The sequence below is a fragment of the Lactuca sativa genome, chromosome 8 (assembly GCF_002870075.4).
Source record: "Lactuca sativa cultivar Salinas chromosome 8, Lsat_Salinas_v11, whole genome shotgun sequence".
NCBI lineage: Eukaryota > Viridiplantae > Streptophyta > Magnoliopsida > Asterales > Asteraceae > Lactuca > Lactuca sativa.
Genome location: NC_056630.2, coordinates 163,278,088 through 163,300,130, shown reverse-complemented (window position 1 = coordinate 163,300,130; position 22,043 = coordinate 163,278,088). Strand labels below are relative to the sequence as shown.

Below are 22,043 nucleotides of genomic sequence, written 5' to 3'. Positions count from 1 at the left end.
CTAGGAAGTTCGCCCGGTGACCTTTGGTTGATTTGTTGAGAAAGTTGCCCAAGATGTGTTTCTATATTGTGGATAGATGCTTGCTGGTTCCTTAGCATATCCTTGTTTCTTGAATGGCAGCATCATGATCACTATGTCTTTTTTCTGAAGTAGCTACAAATTTGGTGAGCATTTCTTCCAAGCTTGGCTTTCTCTCTAGTATCGGCTCCTCCTTTTGGTAGAAACCTCTCCCTTTTTGCCTAAACTTTTCCTCCTTGGCCTTTTTGTACTCTTCATAAGGGAGCCACTCTTTCTTTTGTTTGCGCCAGTCTTCATCATATCGGTCTCCACTTGAGTAACAAACTTGCACCTTCTTGTTGTCATTCTCATCTAAATCACAGTCTCTAGTGAGGTGAGGTCCATTGCAGTTTTCACAACCCTCCCGAATAGCATGGATCGTTTGGTCCATTTTATCCATCCTCCTATCCATGGTTTTTAACATCGCCATGACCGCGGATAAGTCTTCAGTAGCTGCATATGCGGCTCCCCTAGTAACATCATGTCTAGGGTTGTGGTGTTCTCTAGAGTGTTTAGAGAATTCTTCAATCAATTCTTTGATCACCGGGGGCGGCTTCTTTGTGAGCGGGCCTTGCGAGTCTAGTAACTGCCTGGTTGTGATATTGACTCCATCATAGAAGATGGAGACTTCTTACTGGCTGTTTAGGTCATGGTGTGGGCAGTTTCTTAGTAAGCTCTTGTACCTCTCCCAAGCTTCATATAGCAACTCTCCAGCTTGTTGTTCAAAGTTAGTAATGTCCTTCTTCAACTTGGATATCTTGGAAGGTGGGCAAAAGTGATCAATGAATTCTTCCTTCATCTTGGCCCATGTGATGACTGATCCGGGGGAAGTGACTTGAGCCAGTCTTTTACAGCACCTTTGAATGTCACTGGAAGCATGCGAAGTAGCTGAGTCTCACGAGGCACATTTGGAACATTGAAGTAATCAGCTACATCATTAACTTCATCCAAATGCTTGTAGGCATCTTCGTGGTCTTTTCCATAGAAAGGTATTTCTTTAAGTAAAGCTAGGATATGACCCTTGAGCTCGAAAGTAGCAGTCGCGGGAATTGCGGGTTGCACAAGTCCCGGGCCAGTGTCATCGTGCATCCTCTTCTTCCATTCCCCCATGGGGATTTCATCAATGTTAGCCATAGTAATAGCTAACTCTTCCTCGAATTCGGATTCGTGCTCGTATGTAGGCTCCTCTTCTTCCTCGGTCTCGTACTCGATATCTTCCTTAACCGGTTCGTCGATTACTAAAGAGGCGCTGGATGCTCCTGATTTGCTGCTCTTTTTCTTCCCAAAAACAGTCTTCAAGTTAGACAAAGGTGACTTCTTTGGTGTACTCGAGCTCTCCACGTCCTTTCCTTTGTTCCTTTTCAATGCAGATTCGGGATCTTCAAATGGGGGTACCAGCAGGGTGTTTGATCCTCTGGTCATGAAAGTCCTGAAATAAACAAGATAAAAACGTAAAAAGAACAAAAAAATGCAACTAAAAAAACGAAAATTAATTGCCAAATACACTTGTACTCGCCAAGTAGATGCGACTGCACTCGGCAAGTATCAGTGTAATTTTGAAGAAATTCTAAAGTGAATATTAAAACTAAAACAGATGCTAAAACCTAATTACTAACTACTAAATTGCAATAAATTAACTTTGTGCCAGTAAACTCACACAAAGCATCGAAAAAATTAGGGATTAGATTAATTATTTAGAACCGTTCCCCGGCAACGGCGCCAAAAACTTGATGTGTGTAAAATGCACTTGTTTTATTCCTACTTTTTATTAATAAATTTAGCACACAAAGGCAGTGAACCTGTCTTTTAGTGGTATAGTTGAATAAGTAGGGTGTCGAACTCAGGGAACGGAAAATTAAACTAATGGCTAATTTTAACTAAGCAAATAATGAAAGTAAAAGGTTTTTCTCTAGTTTTGCAAGCCTAGAAACTTACGCCACAAAAACACTTAATTATCTAAGTAACTAAAGAAAACAACTAATTCACCAAATTTGATAAAGATGTTTCCGTTTTAGGTTCAATCAATTCACTCCTATGGTTATTTTGAATTTATGATAGATTAATTGTTATTGGCTACCAACTATAGTGGTTTGGTTCATGTTCATTACTCCTAACCCTTAGACAATTAATTAATTCAAGCGGTGATCAAGTGTTTAAACTAATTAATTCCCTAGATTAATAATTTGGATTAAATAAGATTTGCAATGGTTAATCAAATTGGTGGTTCAATTAACCTCTTGTTTGTTGGTTTCTCAAACAAGCTCACACATTAATCTTCCCATTATCTTGTTAATCTTAGTTTCATATTCATTATTCCTAAGCATATGATTAAGTGTTCTCATAGACATATGAGGTTAACCATTAAGAGATGTTCATGCAGCTTAATTATCTTCCAATTAACAGAAAATAGTTGTGATTAATGCATAAGGTTCTTTAACAAACTTAATTTAATAAATCACCAATAAACAATCAATCAAAAACTAAGAATTAAACCATAGGAGTTACTTGGTATTCCCAAAACAGAAACAAAAACGTAATTAGTTCATAGTTGTAGTAAAAACAAACACAAAAACAGGTTTAACTAAGCTAAACATACTTAATTCCTAAAGCTAAGTGGAATGATTAACCTAGTTGCTTTGATTCTTCCAAGGATTGAAGATTAGAGTTCCTCAGCGCCTTCAAGGGTTCTCCAATCGCAGATGAATCTCCAAAAATGCCAGAAAAGTATTCTAATCGGATAAAGGCTCGGTTTTTATAATTATCACAAAACAGAGTGTACTCGGCGAGTAGCAGACCCAACTCGCCGAGTAGATCGTAGTTATCCGTCTCGTGCCAGGAATCTTGACTTATCTTCTGGAATATTCTAATGGACTCTTCGAGTAGGCTCGTGTACTCGCTGAGTAGGAAGGATTTTGTCCCTCATTCTTCATTCTTTGGTCTCTAATTGCTTCCCCTTGTTCCCTGTCACTCCCAAGCATGTCTTTTGGACTGAAAACAAAATTTAAACATTATTAAGTATCTTTTTTCCACATTATACACATAATTAGTTAAAAATGAATAAAAATGTATGCTAAATAATTAACTAATTATGCACATATCAAAGAGCCACAAAGGAAAGTCCCACGATGGCACCTTTTCTAGTGGAACCAAGGCTAGTCCCGCTGCACCCTCCTCCAACCCGAAGGATGCAGAGTGATACTACTGTCACGGGAAAGGGCATTGGAAATGAAGGTGCCCAAAGTTCTTCCAAGATATTAAGGATGGGAAGATAAAGCCATCCTTCGCAGGTATTTATACTATTCATTCTAACAACTCATCACATGCTATGTCTAGGGTCCTTGACACAGCATATGGTTTTCACATTTGTTCTAACTTATAGGGCCTAAGAAGAAGTAGGGATGTGGAGCATGGGAAGATAAACTTGATCGTGGGGAATAGGAAAGTGTCACATGTCACCAAGATTGGAGTTTACTCTTTGGTTCTTAGTAGTGGGTTAGGTTTAGATTTGAATAATTGTTGTTACTCGTCAATAATGACAAGAAACAATATTTCTTTTCATGGTTTGTATAAACAAGGTTTTAGATTTTTGTTTGATAATGAAAAAAGGTTCTATTAATGCTTTCTTGAATGGTTCTTTTTATTTTGAAGCATTTCCTTGTAATAGAATATATGAAACTATGATGGTTGTAGATAACTTAGGAAATAATGTGTTGCATATCAATTCTTCCAATAGTTTTGACAAAGCAAGATTGTGGCATTGTCGTCTTGGACATGTCAACAAGAAGCGCATAGCCCAACTCCAAAAAGATGGAATGTTGGAGTCATTCGACCTTAGGGACGATGACGTGTGCGAGTCTTGTTTACTTGGAAAGATGACTAAGTAAACCTTCACTGGCACTTGTGAAAGGGGTGAGGGTTTATTGGATCTCATACATACCGATGTATGTTGGCCCTTTAGATCCACCACAAGGGATGCAAGCCGCTTCTATGTGACTTTCACCGACGATTATAGCATATATGGGTATATCTACTTAATCAAGCACAGGTCAAAAACCTTTGAAAAGTTCAAAGAGTTTAAGCAGGAAGTGGAGAATCAGTTGGGCAATAAAATTAAGATGCTCCGATCCGATCGAAGTGGTGAGTACCTTAGTCATGAATTCCACGATTACCTCAAGGAATGCGGAATTGTTTCGCAATTGACGCCACCTAGGACACCGCAATAGAATGGTGTGGACGAGAGGCGCAATTGAACCTTATTAGATATGGTTCGTTCCATGATGAGTCGTGCTTCGTTACCTATCTCTTTTTGGGGGTATGCCTTAGAGACAGCCACCCATATCCTTAATCTAGACTTAGAAGGTTGCCAAAACACCTCACAAGATGTGAACAGTGAAAGCTCCCTCGTTGGCACATATCAAGGTTTGGGGTTGCGAGGATTTTGTAAGACGAGAGACTCACGACAAGCTCGAACCTTGGAGTGAGCGGTGTATTTTCATCGGCTACCCGCAGAAGTCCTTTGGATATCTCTTCTATAGACCGAGTGACAATGTTGTCTTCGTTGCTAGGAAAGGAGTTTTCTGAGAACGAGAAACCATAAGGCAAAAGGACGGTGGGAGGCAAATTGATCTTGAAGAGCTTCAAGAGTCAAACGATGAAGGAACCTCTAACGCTTTCACTCAACCCGAGGAGGAAACTCCGGTTGAACCAATTGACGAGTCCTTACCTTTTATACATTCCAGTAGAGTTAGTGTTCCACCCGTGTTGTATGGTTTTCATATAACTAGTGAGGGTGATACGTTTATTAGTGATATTACACTACTAAATTTGGATGAGCCTAACAGCTACAAGGAAGCCATGGAAGGCTCAGAGTCTGCAAAGTGGAAAGAGGCTATGGACAGCGAGATTCAGTCCATATATGACAATCAAGTTTGGAACTTGGTTGACAATGTACCAGGTCGTAAGACGGCCGGGTGCAAGTGGATCTTCAAGAAGGAGACCGGCATGGATAGGAAAGTACACACTTATAAGGCGCGATTGGTTGCGAAGGGCTTTACTCAAACTCCTGGAGTTGAATATTATGAGACCTTCTCACCAGTAGCAAAGATAAAATGCTAGCCATAGCTTTGTTTCATGATTATGAAATATGGCATACGGATGTCAAAACCGCTTTCCTTAATGGAAAGTTGGCTGAAGATGTTTACATGAGTCGGCCAGAGGGTTTTGTCGATGCAAAACACCTTGATAGAGTGTGTAAGCTTGACAAATCCATTTATGGATTGAAACAAGCATCTCGCAGATGGAATCTTTGTTTCGATGAGAAAGTCAAAGAGTTTGGTTTCTCAAGAAGCGAGGATGAGTCCTGTACGTATGTCAAAGCTAGTGGGAATGTAGTTATCTTTCTCGTTTTGTATGTCGATGACATACTACTCATAGGAAACGACGTTCCAACCTTGCAGGAAGTTAAGTCCTGGCTTGGAAAGTGTTTTGCTATGAACGACCTCGGAGAAGCTACCTATATTCTTGGGATAAGGATAGTGAGAAACAGGAGTAAAAGACTAATAGGACTTAGTCAAAGTACTTACTTGGATAAAGTACTAAAGCGTTTTAGTATGGAGAATTCCAAGAAAGGGGAGTTATCAATCCAAAGCAATATCAAGTTGAGTAAGACTCAAAGCCCGAGTACCGAAGTTGAGATAGCAGAGATGAACCGAGTACCTTATGCTTCTGCAGTTGGCTCGATCATGTATGCTATGACTTGTACTCGCCCTAATGTGGCCTTCGCTTTGAGCATGGTCATCAGATATCAAGGGAACCCTGGTAGAGCACATTGGACCGCAGCCAAGAATATTCTTAAGTACCTTCATAAGACTAAGGAATGGTTTCTTATCCTCAGTGGGAGTGATCACTTAAGGGTGCGAGGGTATAGTGACGCCGGTTTTCAGACCGATCGAGACAATTTTCGCTCACAGTCGGGTTGGGTCTTTACTCTAAATGAAGGAGTAGTGACATGGAAAAGTTCCAAGCATGACACCATATTTGATTCAACGTGCGAATCATCATCGGAGACCTTGGAGTTGTGCCAGCCATAAAGGAGCCTATGGAGATTTTCTGCGATAACGAAGGTACGATTGCCTTAACCAAGGAACCGAGGGATCATGGCAGATCTAGGCATATCGAAAGGAAATCTCATTTCATTAGACATCAGGTAAAAGAGGGACTCCTCGTGGTTAAGAGGGTATCATCTCAGGATAACCCAGCAGATCCCCTTACGAAGGGACTGAGTAGGGTTAAGCACTTGCAGCACGCTAGGAGCATTGGGCTGAAGGACAATATTAGTTTTAGTGATTAGATAGCTTTTAGAAACTTGTAATAGATATAATGTAATTGACATTTTGATGATTAAATAAAGGAGTATTATTTATGAGTAATGTTACTGTCTTATGTCAATTATTTACTATTGTTTCATTTTGCATGTTTTAACTTTCTAAATAATAAGACTATTTAAACTATCCACAGTCACTCATACTTTGGAAGTAGGTATGAAAGAAGATTGTCATGAATTGGTTTGTAGATTGTCTAAGTGTTTAGACATAGCAAAGGTTTGCTGCAACGTTCATGAGTGCTCTTGAAATAAGATTTGAGTATTGGATTAAACTCACGCTCACTTGAATCAGTTCATGGAATTAATCATGAGTGATTGTGAGACGATAATATCATATAGTCTTTAAACCTAGATATATGGTTTATTGTTTGCGAGTTGGTTGTGCATTGATAATGCGTAAACGCATTAGTAACTTGATGTCATAAAACGTATTGTTGTGTATGATTTAATGAGTAAATAGTAAATGCATATAAGTCGAAGTTTATCTATTTCTTTTATCCTACGAAGGTAAAAGCGATATCTTGGGCCCCTCGATGATTTGGTTTGACTTATGTGTCGGGCCCAGTCAGGACTGAGTTGATGTGTTCAATTAAGTTCTATGTCAAACAAATCAGAGATAGAGAAACAAACTGTTGGACAATAAGTATGACTATGTTCCATGTGATTGTACACACGATATCTTGAGAACGGAGGACTATACGATCCCTTATCTAAAGGACGTGTTAGAGTTCGACAGCAGCTTTTGAGAGCTACGATTGATAATCGGATTTTGAAGTCATACTTGCATCTATAGTTATTAGACTTATCCAAGTGGGAGACTATTGGATTAGGTGTCTAAGCCCATAACTATATTTGGTATGTACTTGACCCAGTTGTAGCATAGTCCTTTTGGGTTGCCTTCACCAAAGCAATTTGACTGGATGAATAATAGAGAAAGAGGTTATTATGGTTTATTAATATATTATATGAATAATATATTAAAGGAGAAATCATATTTGTTTAATTAATATTAGTCAAGAATTAATTAGGAATTAATTTTGTGATCAAAAGATATTAATTAAAACCTAGGGGACTGATATTGCAATTATTGGATAGTTGCAAAGTAGGGTAAGGAAACCCTAGAGATAGGTTGGACGAATTCTTAAGGCCTTAAGAATTCGTCCAAGGTAGGGATTCCAGAACACTCTTATGGGATGCTTAGAGCCTAAGCAACCGGATAAGTGTTTGACTGAAACCCTAACTCCTCACCTATATAAAGGGACCCTTGGCTACCAAAATCGGCTACACCATAACCCTAAGAGTTCTAGGAGCCGTTTTCTGCCTTCTCCTCTCTCTCTCTCTCTCTCTCTCTCTCTCTCTCTCTCTCTCTCTTGCCTTCTCCAATTTCTTTGGTGTTTGTGATCTATTATAGGCACAACACCTGAAGTGCTAAGGTTCTCAAAGGCTCAAGTTCTTCAAGAAACAATCAAGGTAACTCACTAACTAGTTTATTATATATGATTTCGATTTTTATGATATGTTAGACTAGGGTTTATGCAAGTCTTGTACAATTATGCATGTACAATTAGAAAAGCATAGATCCAAGCATTAGGGTTTGCATGAACACCATAGGAATGTTCTTTTGCTTAAAACCCATCAACTATGACATTAAAAAAACCTAATTTATTTGCATATTTTGTAACGACCGAAAAATTCCAATCAATTTAAATTTTTCAAAAACAACCCGACCTCTTTAAATTATTACAAAAAGGTTTTCTATACAATTTATTTAGTGTATTCCCAGAATCACATCACAACATAAACATGAGGAGCGGTACGATCACGCCTTCGTCTTGCCATGGTCTCCTGAAGAACCTGAAAAACATTAAACCACAACTGTAAGCCCGAAAGCTTAGTGAGATATCCCCAAAATACCAACCACATATACCATACACGCATAACATGCCATATCATATCCGATCACAGAACAGCCATGCACTTCGGGTCTACTGTGTGATTGGTCCGCCGCACCGGCCAACAGTCCACCTAGTCCACCCTCCGAGTCTAGCCATATACATCGAGTCTACAGTGTGATTGGTCCACCCGTACCGGGCCTTCAATCCACCTGGTCCGTTCTCTGAGTCTACAGTATGACTGGTCCGCCCGCACCGGGCCTTCAGTCGGCCTGGTCCACTCTCCAAGCCTCGGCACGTCTGGTCCGCCCTCTTGGGGCCTACAGCCTATCCGGACCGCTCGTTGGGCCTTCGGGACAACCGGTCCGCCCTGGGTATCTTGGCCTACAGCACAAAGCAGGACCCGCCTCAACCCAACTCCAGTCCAAACAACCACGTGCACATAAACATACAATCATATAACAATTCACAGTCAACAAGCCGATCAAACAGATCACATAGCATATCATCATCCTAACCAGGATACCGACCTAATCGGTCACTAGCATAACATCTCCCTACATATCAGGATACCGACCTCAACCAGGTCTCTAACATACACCATCCTAGCTACCAGGATGCAAACATATCAAAGCAATAACATAACAATAATAGCCGGATCTCAATCCGATAAAGGGCCGGCCTTGGTGTCTTAGACCCTGTTGATATAGTGAGGATAACTCACCTCGCACTGTCGAAACTCTGAACTGAAGAAGCAGATTCTCGAATCGCCGACTCACCGAAAATCCTGAACTAGCCAACATAGCACAGATAATCATTAGGCTAAGCACAATACCCTTCCAAGGGTAAATTGACCAATTTACCCTTAACTCATTCCGGCCCAACACTGGATAAGCTCTCAAGCCCACTAATGGCTCAAAGTCCAAAAGTCCGAAGCAAAGCCCACTATTGGCCCAATTTACTAAATTGGGCCCACCTCACCAAATGGACCTAAACTCATGATCCATAACAACCAATGGGCCCACAATACTCTAGTCATAATGTCCAGTCACAGCCTAAAATCCAGCAGCCCAAATAACAGCCCAATCCCTAAGGCCCAAAATGAAAAGCCCAACAGAGGGAGTACGCTGGGCGTACCCTCCTTGGTATGTTGGGCGTACACGCTGATTCGCAACAGGGGATCGGGGCACTGACTCGCTACACGGGGCGTACTTGCTTGTTACGCGGGGCGTAACTTCGCTACTCATTAAGTCCTTATAACTTCTTAATGGCTTAAGCTCTTAAGCCCAAACTTTAGATCCCTAGGCCAAATATGCCTAAGATTCATAAAGTCTCAAACTTTATCACTTGGGACGTCCATAAAGCTCTTAATCCAAGGTCTTAATCCATTAAGACTCACTTATCTCACACATAGAACAACCTCAGCCCTTGGGACCTCATTTTTCTCACTCAAGACCTCTCCTAAGGTCTGAAAGGACAGATAATCTTGACCAACTCGAAACATGCAACAAGATGAGGACTTTTGGGACAAGAATGGTGTCAAAGCTTCACCACACATAGATCTACACAATATGAATGTCAAGCAAGAAGCTTTATACCTCAAATAGGCTCCAAAGGATGATGTCTTCCCAGATCTATAAGCTCCAGCCGTTCCTCTCCTTCTTTGACAACTTCTCCTTTCTTCCTGTATGCTCTCCTTTGCTAATCCAAGCTTTTCAAGACCAAACACACCCAATCAAGGAGGTGGGATGGCTATCTTAGGGTTTCTGAGGTTAAGGGAGAGCTTATGGAGGCTAGGGTATGCACCAACATGTTCCTTATATAGTGGCTGACCCTAATTTTAGGGTTTTAGAACTCTGAGAGTACGCTGGGCGTACTCAACCTTGCACCCGCGTCACTTACTACATTACGCTGGGCGTAATCCCAGCTTACACTGGGCGTAATCCCAGCTTACGATGGGCGTACTCGGCGTGTCCCCAAATTTCATATTTGGCCCTCCTTTTCCACTTTTCCCACAAAAGGACCAAAATAACCTTCCTCTTAAATCCCGGGGACTCACAATAAAGTAATCTTAGGAACGAGGCGTTACATATTCACTTTTGTTAACGTCATTTAGAATAAATGGTTGAAAATGTCATTTTTGTTTATTTTTTTGGGAGTTGGAGTGTACCATTAGACTAAGCGGAGTGGCACTCGCTAAGCCACTCGCCATGCTCGCCAAATATGTAGAACACCGCCCCTAGCTCTCGTTAGGGGGCTTGCCACCGGAAATTCGCCATCGACAAAGCGAGAAGCTGGAACCATTCTCATTGGTTTGAGGTATTTCACACGGATGGGTATTCCGGATTGCTTTTTGACTCCTTTAACTAAATTGAATGTTTCATATGTATTGAGAATAAATTAAATGTTTTATTACAACTACTTTACCAACTTAAATGACATATAAATTAAATGAACATAAATTAACTGCATTGTATTAAGAAGAGCTATGTCAGTGTATTGAATGTTTTCTAACTTAAATTTTGAACGAGAAATAAGAAAAGGAATTTAATATAATAACTACTTTACCAACTTAGATTTAAAAGAAAAAATGTTTTTAATTAGAAAAATATATATTCAACTAATATAAATCAAACCACATTCTCAACAATTTACACACACAAAATATCACATCTCTCAAAAACTCTCTCAATTTACCAAGGAAAAATGTCTTCGTCCCAAACAAAGAAAATCCCAAAAACCAACAAAAATAAATCATCAAACCTTACATCACTACACCTTCCACCTCCAAACACTCAATCATTATTCCTTCCATCACCATCATGTTATCAACCATCATTTGATCAACCAATTCACTCTCCCGCTAGCTTCTACTATCCTACAATGGGTCCACAAATGTTTCCATTTAATCCATACTCTTCTTAACCAATGGGATTTTACCATAACCAATCTCAACCAACACCTCGTCCGAATTTGGATCTTGATCCGTTTGAAACAGTTCAAGAAACTCAGTTCTTTTTCTCAAACCCAACCACAAACTAACTTTCAATCTCAACCACGCCACCTACTCAACGAGTCGACCAATTCTTTTGATGAATGCACCGTTGAAGATCTCGTTCAAGAATCATTTCAAGAGCCGAAAGTCCAACCACAAGAACAAACAAAGGAAAAGGGAGGGCTCCATGTAGAGGGTGGACGGATGATGAAGAAAGGGCACTAGCTCAATCATGGCTAGATGTGTCTGAGGACCTGATCCAAGAGAATGACCAAGACTCACCAACCTTCAAACAAAAAGTTTGGAATAACTTTTGTCACCGCTTGAATAAGAAGAGTTACAACCCCAAGTCACTTTACTCGAAGTGGAGGACCGACAACCGAGTTGCAATGGAGTTCAACGACATATGTGACATCCCCAATTTTCATGGCCAGAAAAGACCGATTTTGTTTATGCTTTATAAAAATCAGAGTACTTCATTTCATAAAAATGTTGCGAAATTTGTTCCCAGAAAAACACGATAAATACGTTATCAAAACATTTTCAAAGAAACGTATTTTATTCATTTTAAAATGTTCGGGATGTCATCGTCAATACAGAAACATAAGCATAAACGAAACTTACATTTATTTACACTAGTGATCTACATCTCTTTAATCTCTCAGTGTAATGTGACTTCGTATCAACACCTGGGATATAAATAAACTGAGTGGGTCAGGTTGGGAAACCTGGTGAGTACATAGGGTTTTCAACCCACAATATTATAATTATTATGTTTAAACAATCAAACAATCAACCCAATTAACCATCCCCATTATCTTCTTTACTCTTAAGGATTTAACCTAAGAGTCATCTATCCTGCATTTGTTTATTCCGAAGTCCCTTACTTGCAGGGTTATAGGACTGGCACTAAGTACATAGTTGCCAATGTTCGTTCGTAAAGCACTAATTCCATAGCTGCTATAGTCTATTCATCGGGTACTAAATCCATAGCTACCAGTGTTTATCTAATAGGTACTAAGTCCATAGCTACCAATTCCCAACAGGTACTAAATCCATAGCTACCGGTGTTTGTCCAATAGGCACTAAGTCCATAGCTGCCAATGTTTACTCAGGTCATCTTTTATCTCTCATCGTTCATCTACCCATGTCATACCCAACATATTCGTATATATAAAATACGTATACAGTTTAAATCCTTTAAAACATGCATAAAAACGTTCATCCAGCATAGACAGCAAGTACTCAAATAATATGCACACTTAGCATGTAATTTATATAAAATACTTCATATCTATGTGTAAGATGAAAGTAACTATGCACTCACCTGAAAGATGGTGAGTCGGCACTCGGACAGCACTTCGTTACTCTTAAAACAATTATCCCTTGACGAAACCTAGTATCATTACCACTAGAGTTTAGTCTAACGCTTGACGAGACTAATTTAGTAGTCTAGCTATTATTACTATTATATAAGCGTTAAATAACACTCAATATAACTCCTAATAATAGCCAAAATAATTATTTTAAGGTCCTAATAATGTTACTATAATTAAATAAAATCTATATTAAATATAGTATAGGCGTAGCTCACTTACAGTGGGTTTTTATAAAAAACCAGGCTTCGCTAGAGCAGCGTTTCCAAGCCGAAAGCTTTTCTTCTCGGAGCCGTCGGGCGATCCGGGGCTTTCTTCTCGTGATAGGGAGGTTCCCTAGACTTGGGAGGGATTTAGGGAGGTTAGAGAGAAGTTAGAGAGAGAAAGAAAGGGTTGAAGGTGTGAGGAAATTATGAAGAGTTCATCTCTTATTTATAGGAATTGTATAGTAAAGTAGACTCCAAGCTTCGTCCGTAACTTTTGCATACGAGCTCTATTTTTGTCTTTCTTTTTACCGTTGAGTTCCTATTAATTAGATCTTCAACTTTCATTTAGACCTCGTTGGCTAATTCTCATTCTATCTCGGATTTACAAAACTGTATCGAATTCGTCGCGCTCGAAAAGTAGAGACTAAGCTTCGTCCATAACTTTCGCATACGAGATCCGTTTTTGTTTGTCTTTTTACCGTTGAGTTCCTATTAATAAGATCTTCAACTCTCATTTAGACCTCGTTGGCTAATTCTCATTCTATCTCGGATTTACAAAACTGTATCGAATTCGCCGCGCTCGAAAAGTAGGGACTAAGCTTCGTCCATAACTTTCGCATACGAGCTCTATTATCGACGTTCTTTATATCCACGCGTTGGTATTTACGAGTGCTACAACTTTCATTTAGATCTCGTCGGCTAATTCTCACTCTATCTCAGATTTACAAAACTATATCGAATTCGCAACGCTCGAAGAGTAGGGACTAAGCTTCGTCCATATCTTTCTCATACGAGCTCCGTTTTCGACTGTCTTTTTATCGTTTAAATCCTATTAACGATATATTCATTTATTGTTAGATTATTTTGGCTAAAAATCGACCGATCTAAAATTCAGATTTCGGGCTGTGCACTGCTATGCTAAATCTTAGAAAAATCACAACTTCCTCATACGAAGTCAGATTTGGATGTTCTTTTTATGCACACTATCGGTTTAACATAAACTACGACTTTCTTTTAGATCGCTAAGACTAAATCTCTCTCTATCATAAATTCACTATTTACGCCTCCCGGTATCATGTCGGTTCCGTCTCGAAACTTCGACGGGTCATAACTTCTTTGTTATAACTCGGATTTCGACGCTCTTTATATGTACGGAAACCTTGTAACATATACTAAAACTTGGTTGAGATTATTTATTCTTAATAGTCTTTTGTCGAAAATTCGTTTTCGACCCCTATTGCCTCTAAATTGACTAGCCCGGATCTACGGGCGTTACAGCATATACATGAACGCGATGAAAAACCCCCAAAGTGGTGCAACTGAGGTGGATGTCATGGATAAAGTTTGAAAGATTTACAAGGAAAAAGTCGGAAAAGATTTTGTCAATGAGTCGTTTTGGGGAGTTATGAAGGGAAATCGAAAATGGTTAAATCTAAAAAGTCCTGAAGATTACGCGGAGATGTCCAAACGAACCAAAACTTTGGAGCCAACCCACAGTCAATCTTCTTATGCGCGTATTGGAGGGATTGACCTCAACAACGACTATCCTTATAAAGATCCAACTCGTCCTATGGGACAAGACAAAGCAAAAAGAAAACTGAAAGGAACACAAAGTTCATCGACTGGCGTGGAGGAGATAAGGAGAGACATCAAAGGGTTGGACGATAAGCTTGATGATTTTTTGGAATTAGGAAAGATGAAAGAAAGGAACCGTGCGAAAAAAGAAAAGAACCGTGCGTTAACGCTTTTCTTAACCCAGGGAGACAACTTGTCTGAGGAGGATCGTCGGATTTTTAACAATGCAAAGAAGGATCTTGTTAAAGAATACAATTGTGATTAGCCATAGTATTTTTATGTATTAGATGCAGTATTAAGTCATGTTTTGGTGTAGTATTTAGGAAATAAGTCATGTTTTAAATTTTTTACCGTATTTTATATTAGAAATTAATGTAACCATTTTTATTTAATTTTAAATGTTTTGTTTCTTTTATTTATAAAAAACAAGATTTGACAATAGAAGGGACTATTTAAATATTTAAATATGTAAAAATCAATGCTAACATATATATATATATATATATATATATATATATATATATATATATATATCACCACATTCTTAAATCTTGAAACACACAAAGTATCATTCCTTTAAAAAAGAATGTCGTCTTCGTCTTCGTCATCTTCATCTGACGATGTTTTTGATAGTGTAGTATAGTCGGTCTTCTCTATATGTAATAGGCTAGAACAAAATCTTAAAAACATTGAATCAAGCAATACGCAACGTAAACGAATAAGACATATCCAAAGACAACGTGAAGTGGCCCACCAACGTCTCATGCACGATTATTTTGACGAGAATGATCTGTTTAAAGGATATTATTTCTGGCAACGGTTCAAGATGCATAAAGATTTGTTTATGTGTATTGTAGAAGATGTGACTTCAGTGTCTGAGTATAAGAGGCAACGTCTGGACGCAAGAGGTACGTTAAGCTTTGTTCCAGTTCACAGATATACTTTTGTATTTCGTATGTTAGCATATGTCACCCCCTCCCCCCCCCCCCCCCAATGCACTAGACGAGAGTTTTAGGATATCCGCACGTACCGCCCAAGAAAGTCTTCACGAATTTTGCATAGATGCTATATCTTTGTATGGTCCATGATATTTGCGACATCCTACTGCTAGTGACATACAAAAGTTGTATGCTCATCATGGAAATGTACATGGTTTGCCTGGGATGTTAGGAAGTTTAGATTGCATGCATTGGAAATGGAGTATGTGTCCTAACGTATATCATGGACAATACACAAAGGAAAATTATCATTATCCTACTGTCGTACTTGAATTTGTAGCCTCACATGATTTATGGATCTGGCATGCCTTTTCGGTAGTGTTGGTTTGCTTAATGATATTAATATTCTCAATAATGATATTAATATTCTCAATAACTCGCCAATATTCAACAAGGTGTATGACAGTACTGTCCCAGATTCGTCATTTGTGCTCAAAGGAACAGAATACAAATTTGGGTACTGTCTTGTGGATGGGATTTATCCTGAGCTTTCTGTTTTTGTTAAAAGTTTGTCATGTCTAGATGACCCTCAGAGGTCCAGATTTAAGAGAATCCAAGAAAAAGGCAAGAAAAGATATTTAACGAGCATTTAGAGCACTTAAAAAGCATTAGCAGATTGTTGCAAAAGCATCCATATTTCGTGATATTTCTACTATGACAGAGGTAATGTATATGTGTATCATATTGCATAATATGATAATAGAACATGAAGAAAACGCGATATGTGTGTACGATGAGAATGAAGTCATCCCACAGACACAATCACTAGAATATGGTGGTCAAGAATAGATACAAAGAATGAGGATAATTCACACTGCAGTGATCCATACTGATCTTCGCCGCCATTTGACCCATCATCTTTGGACGACAGACAATATTGATCTAAATATGTCACCGGAAGACGAATATGGTGGTTAAGAATGGATACAAAGAATAAAGTGTGTTTTAGTTATGAAGTGTGTTTTTTATGTAGTAAGTCGTGTTTCTAGGTTCGTGTCTGTCGGTGTTAAGTCATGTTTGACGTGGTTTGAATTATTAAATCGTGTTTTTAGGTATTTTAAGTTTTAATTTGTTATAACTTTTTTAATTTAATATGAAATGTTTGTGTTTTAAAAAATATAGTTGATATTATATTAATTTTTTGTGATTCAAAAAATAAAATTTGTTTAATATTTATGCACAAAAAATGTTTCTATGTTAAATAAATTAATTTAATTAAATTAAAAAAATCAAAAAAATGGAGTGCTAGGAGTTTTACTACTTCCTACCAAATGCTAAGATTATGTGTTAAATGGTCAAAAATGATGTGGCACTCCAAAAATCTGACATGGCAAAGTGTTAGGAGTGTTACCACTCGCTTTAGCCTTATGGAATTGGAAGAAGGCAATATAATTTGGAGTGTCTTGAAAGAAGAGAGAGATGCTATAAAAGGGGCATGTTTCCCTCTTATAGAAGGAAATATTTTCCAAAATGTGTAGAAAAACTTATTAAGGTCTATGGATTTGAACTTTTCATTTCTCAAGCTTTGAATCTTTTAATATTTGTGTGAAAGCTTTTGAAATAGATCAAGCAACAAGTCTGGGCTCTTTTGATATCTAATACAAAGGGAGGAGGCTCCTACACAATATACATATACACATACACTTTCCAAAATGTATTTCACATTCACACATGCTCACAACTCCTATTAGTATCAAAATCATGCTATTTTTCTTAAATATTTTTGCTTCCCATTGTTGTAGGAATGATGGGGTTTGGAATCTCTATGATGAAGATGATATTTTTGGCTCCAAAAAGCCTTATTCTATTTTTAGTTGATTTGCCTCTTTTTGATCTGCAAAAATGTTTTCCTTCAAAGTAAGAAGACGATGGTTTTCTTTTTTTTTTTCCTACAAAAAACTATCTCTTGGAGAAGGAATGTTCATTTGATTGGTTATTACCAAAAATCTATGTTTTGATTATATTAGAATAATTAAATGATACATGTTATGTTGTGAGACAGTGTATATGTCATGTGTTTGTGTGTGAATGGTTGTGTGTTTGTGTCAAATATGTTGATTTTTAAGTTAATTTTGAACTTTTTATTTCCTATTATATCCATGTATAATATTATAGTCTTTGCATTGTCGGATTGGAATGTTGTAAGCATATTATTTTATGTCACTGAGTATTAAATATCGTAAATTGGAAATGACTTACTAAGTTAATTAGAAATGACTTATTTTCATGATCATTTTTGTGATGGGGAAAATGATCATTTTGTTAAAAATAAAAATAAAAACAAATTAAATACCGCAGATTAGAAATGACTTATTGAGTTAATTGTGAAAGGGTTACATAGTAACATTTCACTGGTATGGTTACATTATATTTAAACTAGGTGTAAGACACATGTATTACATAAGTTAATATATATATATATATATATATATATATATATATATATATATATATATATATATATATATAGGGAGCTGATCGTACACAACAATTTTTTTCCATACACAACAATTGATGCTTTAAAATGTTGTATTGTACAACTATATAATGCATTAATTGTTGTGTATGGCAAAAAACTGTTGTGTACCAATCACTTCCCATATATATATATATATATATATATATATATATATATATATATATATATATATATATATATATATAAAGTGTTGGGTAGCGTTTTGTTATGTATTGCGTCTATTGGGCTCGCTTATTAGTCCAGTTTTGTAACTCCGGTTTGGGCCTGTCCAACCGAGAGCTTGATAGGGTTTAGTATAAATATATATGCTTGCATGCATATTAGAAAAAGATAGAGAAAACGATTATTACGATAGATCAGAGCATTATTTATTTATCGTTCCTGTAACCCTAAATCCTCTACAGTGGAAGTTCTTTATCGAGCTCTGCTGAGGATTGTTGATCTAATCATTCGACACACTTTGATCCAAACTTGTGTTATTTGCAGTTTTCGTATTCATTATTTCACCTGTTATAAAGATCCAAACGATCTTCAAGTTAGTTTTTATAACTTATCAATTGGTATCAGAGTAGGAGGATGTGTAATTCATACACTTCTTTTCTGTGAAAAAGGTTGCGATTAGGGTTATTTCGCATTTACTGATATTTATTGAGCCGTCATCCCATAATTGACGTAACTCGGTATTTATTTGCTTTGACCTGATTTAATTCATTACAAGTCTGATCTTTTAAACAAGTTATTCGATCTAGCATGGACGAGTCACAATCAAATCCAATTAATATCTCGAACAGCATCGGATCAACGACGAAGATTCCCATCCTTTACACCCAGGATTATGAAGTTTGGGCTCATCATTTTGAAGACTATGTTATAGGATCTAAGGACAATGGATACCTCATCTGGGAAGCAATAGTATCTGGACCATTCGCTCATTCAGCAACTTCAAGAATTATTAAGACTCAGAAGGAGTATAATGATCTTTTGAAGGACGTTAAAGATATTTCTCAAGACGAAAAAGATAAATTTCAGTGCAATATTAAAGCATTGAGATTAATCAGATTCACTCTTCAATCTTACACTTTCAGGCTGGTGAGTTCATGCACTACTGCCAAAGAAATATGGGATAGGCTGCGAGAGTTGTATTCTACGGACGAGGATCTTGAGCATTCCATTCAAACCTTGTTGTTGTCCGAATTTGGTGAATTCAAGCAGAGCCATGAAGAAACCGTGACTCAAATGTTCGATCACTTCAATCATCTTCTTAGTAAGATGATTAAACATGATATTGAAAGGAAGATGATTGAACAAAAGGTCACGTTTTTAAACGGCCTTAGATTTGAGTGGAGAGCTGTAGTGTCCACAGTTAAAGCGCATGAGCAATTCAAATCCTATTCTCTGGCGAAACTGGTAGGCATTCTGAAGTCTCAAGAAAAGATCGTGTTACAGGAGAAAAATGTGGTTTCAAGCTTGGGTTCATTAGCCCTTCTGTCCAAAAGCAAAGCTGTGACGGAAGATGAAGACCTCAACCTAGAGGATTATGACCTTACCTCTGAAGACTATGCAATGATGGTGTCAAACCCAAAAAGGTTCATCAAGAAAAGATTCCCCACCAACAAGAACAGAAATTGGCAGGGAAGTTATAGTTCAGAAAAGGTCAGGGAAGAACCGAAAGTAGAAGAACCAAAGAAGGAACCGAAAGCTAAAGGAGATTCGGGAGTGAGCTGTTATTATTGTGGAGGAAAGAATCACTATGCAAAAGATTGTGTCCTCAAGAAAATGGCAGAAAAGGATGATGAAAAAGATGAAGAAGCTTTGTTGCTGAAAAAGTTGGATGAGATCAGGAAGAAGAAATCTACTGCTAACCCTTCTATGAACGCTTTAATTGTGCAGGGTTCGGTAGCTGATGATGAGTTCGGTGGCGTGGAGGTCTGGTCAACCGACTCTGAAGATGATGAAGTAAGGAAGCCTTCTCATGGAAAGGCTTATGTGGCGAAAGAAGAGAGTAGTGGTGGAAAATGCTTGATGGTGTCCGATGTATCTCGGATGATGGGATACAACACAGATGGTGGGAATGAAGACGCAAAGGAGCGAGAGGACTTTTGCTTCACAGCAAAACCGCTCAGCGTACAGTTCAACGAACTTAATGATTTAATCAAGAAGGTACAATCCGTTTTTACTGCATTCAAAGTCCCACAAAGCTCATATGAAAAAGAATTAAAAAATGTTAATTCAAGAATCTCTCATCTAGACAGCAGTTTAACTCAAACACGAGTCACCAATTCTAACCTAACTGACCAAATAAGCAGGGTATCTTCAAAAAGTGAGGAACGAAGGATGTGGATCGAACTGAAGGAGTCGGAGTTAATCAAAACCAAAGATGAAAACATTTATTTGCAAAGCGACAATTTAAAGCTTTTAAAACAGAGAAATGTTTTTTGCTTGATTGCTAAACGTCTTTATACTAATATCACTCAGCTTCATTTGGACTGTGAAATAGGACAAAAGATTCATCACATGATTTTACCCTTCCTTGAGTTTAAGGAGGATGAAATTGATGCTGAAGCATATAATTGTGAAAGCATTATTTCGTCTGAGGATGTTAATCCGTCATATATGTATGGTCTAGACAAAATCGAATCTTTCATAAAGTCCAAGGACCATAAGGACATGCTGAAAAACCTTTTGGATGAAACTGAGGACCGAAACCATACAAAAATTTGACTCATTGAATGCCAACTTGAGCTCAGAAAATAAAATTGATGTTGAAAATGCATCTGAGTTTAATGAGGACGACAATATGAGTGAAATTTCTGTAGAGGACACAGTTGATTGTTCAGAGTTTGTCAAGAGCGAACCCAAAAACCACAAGAATCTCATTTCAGAAAATTCAGTGGAGTTTGCTCGTTTGTCCCAACAAAAGTCCTCGATCCTTGCAGAAAAGGCAGTAGTATATCAAAAGGTTAGAACCACTCCAAATCAGGTGTATAAGGTCACAGGCGTAACCGAACATCAGACTGCTGAACTCACAGCCATTGTAAACGAAGATAATGCTGACGGCTGCGACAAGTTCTTCTGGTCAGCTCCCATCGACAACGCTGACGAAACAGTAGGTATGTCAGAAAGAACTTCATGGAAAAGTAAAGGTAGATATGTGCCAGAACCTTTGAACAAGCCTGATAGCTTCGACGAGCCAAGTACTAGCGGTACAAAAGATGTTCCTCAAGAAAAAGGAATTCCTGCTAAAGGAGTCACTCCATTAAGCGAAACATCATCAGTTCAGAGTGAACCAGCTGAAGGAAAGCAAAAACCAAAAGCGAATATCCATCGTCAACCGAAGCAAGTGAGAAATCAGAAACAGCAAAGGAATCAGAGATACAAGAAGAATCTCTCTGAAAGAAAATAGTTTTGGCAATCCCAAAATGCATATTTCTCATATCGTGACAGAAACTTGAAGTCAGAGAATAACACTGTAAGGTCACAAGAATGTCAAAACAACCGAAAGCAAAGGTTAGGTTCAGAGAACAACATCAACCGAAAGCAAAGGTTCGGTTCAGAGAACAACATCAACCGAAAGCAAAGGTTCAGTTCAGAGAACAACATCAACCGAAAGCAAAGGTTCGGTTCAGAGGACAACGTCAACCGAAAGCAGAGGTCTGGTTCAGAGAGCAAAAGCAACCAAAATTCTAGGTTCGGTCCCATTAATGATCAAAAACAAAAGGGTCACCTAGAATCTCAAGTCAAGAAATCATATCAGTCTAACGTCTCTCGCTCTTCTTCTTCTAACTCTTCTAATTCCTCTCAACCCCATTCTAAATTTTATTCTGTTCGTTCTCAAAATCCTAAATCTTCAATAGATCTAAAAGGAAAATCGAAGGTTTCATCGAACGAAACAAATCAAAATCATCCCTCAATCCAAAGATCTGAACCAGAAACCAAACCGAAAGTAACAAATCCTAATAAAATTAAGGTTTTCACCATTAAAAAGAAAGATGAAACAACGTTAATAAAAAGAACATATTTGGTTGACATCTCTCTTACTATTCCTGTTCCTATGAAAAGCTCACGTGGACCCAAGAAACTTTG

At 38.0% G+C, this 22,043-nt stretch overlaps 1 non-coding gene across 1 annotated transcript; it reads left to right on the top strand.

The window, feature by feature from the left end:
- The first annotated feature begins 701 nt into the window (after positions 1 to 701).
- On the top strand, positions 702 to 808 carry LOC111908587 (small nucleolar RNA R71). Its single transcript, XR_002855915.1, has one exon. It is a non-coding gene; the product is annotated as a small nucleolar RNA R71 (small nucleolar RNA).
- The last annotated feature ends 21,235 nt before the right edge of the window (positions 809 to 22,043 follow it).